The sequence below is a fragment of the Microtus ochrogaster genome, chromosome 2 (assembly GCF_000317375.1).
Source record: "Microtus ochrogaster isolate Prairie Vole_2 chromosome 2, MicOch1.0, whole genome shotgun sequence".
NCBI classification, from domain to species: domain Eukaryota; kingdom Metazoa; phylum Chordata; class Mammalia; order Rodentia; family Cricetidae; genus Microtus; species Microtus ochrogaster.
Genome location: NC_022010.1, coordinates 86,388,661 through 86,391,861, shown reverse-complemented (window position 1 = coordinate 86,391,861; position 3,201 = coordinate 86,388,661).

Genomic DNA, 3,201 nt, shown 5'->3' with positions numbered 1-3,201 from the left:
CCAGCAGTATTACTTTAAAAACGGGAGGTATTCGTTTAATGTTTATGTAACGGCAAAGACCTTTGCAATTATCCCTTTACTGTGTTCAGTGTGATCACGCTTCTCTTCGTGGTTCAGCAAGACGAAAGTAGACATCCTAGGTCAGAAATTCTGTCCAGTCCACCACATGGCATCAGTCTGTTAAAGGGATTTGGCACAGCGATTTCAGCTCACCAGGGCACAGCTGGAGTCCGAACAGTGGGATGTAACCTTCTCCCTCCTGGGACAGTAGCAATTCCAGCCATAGCAGTAGCATCCGGCCACCAATCACTCCATAGGGTGCTGGGATTGTAATATAAATCAAACTCCAAGTTCTGAACAATGAATGTCCCTGCCTACACTGTTCCGTGAGACTCAGAGCATACCTCACAACTTCCAGGTCAGCCTTCCAGCCACCACTAATCTAGTAATATTTGAAGACTGCTCCTTAACATTGAAAATCCACTAGCTGCTAGACAATAATGCCCTTACACTTTCCCACTTATTTTGCAGTATGGTTATTAACAATCTCAGGCTGAACAATCTAATTGCAATCTATTTCAACCACATACATTTTGCAATTCCAGATGAAAGATATTTCAATTATCTCTGAAATATGTCCCAGAAAGTGATTTCTCACCCACCCTCTCACCACCCATTCATCTCAGCCTGTCCTGAAAAGAAACAAGACCATTACCTCACACAGATCCACAAAGCAAACCTAGGTTGGCAGCATTAACAGCAGTGCTCAATGTTTTAGCTGAGAAGGGAGATTGAGGAAGTTGTGAAAGGCCGCTTTATTAACATACTCATTTCCCAACACTGCACGTTCGGTGACACAGAATAATTTTCACGTGAATTTAGGCTAATGGCTTCGAGTACTGTTTGTTGGCTGTTTGGATGGAGAAGGGTTGGGATAATGAAGCCAGATGGAAGAGACGGGTCCTGCGATTGCACTCTTCCATGAGAGACTTATCTGTCTGCCGAACTCCTTCTCATAATATGCCACCAGGGGCTGTAGAGCCCACCAGTGTTAAATCTGTCTCTGTTCAAATTAGAGATACTGATTCAGAAACAGGGGTAAGGGGATCTTGTCACAATATTTCCAGTTCCCCCACAATAGTTACAAATGAATATGATTTTTTCCAGAAATTTGAAAGAAATGACATTAATTTCAGATTGCAGTTTCAAAGAATCTGGAAAGTTCATGGTGATATGCTTGTCCTGCATGAATTGCATTGGCTTCCCTTTCCCTACCCCATTGTTTCTCTTTACATCTAACCAACACTGATGACTGTGAGATGGACATTCATGTTTGAACAATGCTACAAGTAGGTTTTAAAAAATAAGAGTTAAAACCAATGACTGGGCCAAGCCCATAATGTAAATGATACAGGGCTTCTTACCTGTATACTCTTGAGACCAAAAGACATCTGAAAATGAGTTTCTGGAGCTGAGGATGTAGCATGTTTGGTAGAGTGTTTGTATGAGGCCCTGGATTCTAATCCAGAATTGCGTAAACAGAGTGTATGTATAATGCACCACTTGGGAGCTGAAGGTAGGAAACTCAGAATTTTAAGGGCTTTCCATCACACAATCCACTAGAGGACATCCTGGGCTATATGAAACCTTGCCTCTAAAACTAAAAGAAAGAATGAATGAATGAAAGGAAGGAACGGGAATAAAGGCAAAGTGCTCAAAACCTCACTACTGTTTTGGACAGATGTGAAAAAGAATCCAGCCAATAAACAGAAGAGCAATGAGTCTGGACACTGTACGAGCGGAAGTACAGACCTGAGGACAGTGGATTCTCATCAAAAGGGAGAGGTAAAAGTGTAACAGTAAAGATGGGCTCAGAAGGCACTGTCGGTAAGCAGAAGGAGGACAGGCAAAATCAGAATAATGTCCCGCTGAAGGGAAAATACTTTATGTGCTTATGTGTGGCATAGAGCACTTTTTGGGGGAAGAGTGTTAGCATCAGAGGACAGAAAGGAAGCCAGAGTGGATAGTGACTTTTAAGGAAAATAATCTTCATAGGGCAGATTGAAAACTGCGCAGAAATCTTCACACTACAGGTCAATGACTTTGCAACCTAACCCAGACGAAAGAGAAAGAGCAAAACCAAAAACCTGAGAAATAAATTGATTCTGTCTGCATTTTGGGAAATTATTATAGTCAGAGGATAGGCCAGAGCATTGTCATGTGATGTTGAAGCGCCACCGAGAATGAACACAGACAGGGTTTTTTTTTCTACCCACCAAAGACAGTGAGTCTGAACCAGGGACTGTGAGACCCAGGATTTTCCAACTGAACCACTGCTTGGTGAGAAACAGGGAAATCCCAAGACATGACGCTTACATCAGAAGTCATTTATAAAGTAAAACCAAGTGCAGGAGAGCATTAAGATCTATCGGGGAAAATGAACATCTCCTGGGTGGGGAAGGAGCAACACTGGTTTAGAAGGTAAAGGAACGTTCGTTCCTGAAAGAACTAGCAGTTGGGCCATATTTAGGAAAAGGAGTGGCGATAGATAATAAGGAAAATTCCTTTGGAAAAAAAATGTGGCTGTAGAAAAACAAAATTCTTGGAGGAACTGGAACTTCTTTTTTTAGAACATCTATGCTGAGTCGGCATCAGATGTTTGCGAGAGAAGAGAGAGGAGAGCCTGATAAACCCTGATCAAAATTCCGAGAGCCCTTACATGTGGGGTGATTTGGGATATAAGAGACAATTTGAAAAATAGCAAAGTTGAGGCAAAATAGCAATATCTGTAGCAAAAAGAGGTAACACACCAACACTCCTTGGTGCTGACTGACTTGGCTGACACTGTAGGTCTCATGTGGATCTCTTCATCCAAATAAGTATACAAAGCAGTTGATTTGGTTATACTGGCTTTTGGTGAGACTTTGCCACTAACATATGCTATGTTTCAGGGATAGTGTGAGCATTATACAATATGTAGGATGCTACAAAGTAAGTGATATCCTAGTATCTGACATACTAAAAATTTTGTTACACTTCATGCAAAAAAATCACTAGCCAAAGTAGATTCTAGACTGTATGACACTAAGTAGTAGCAGACTTCAAGTCATACAAGTTTAGCTGGGCGGGCAAAGCTACAGAGAAACCCTGTTTCCAAAAAAAAAAAAAAAAAAAAAAAAAAAAAGAAAACTCTGTGAGTGA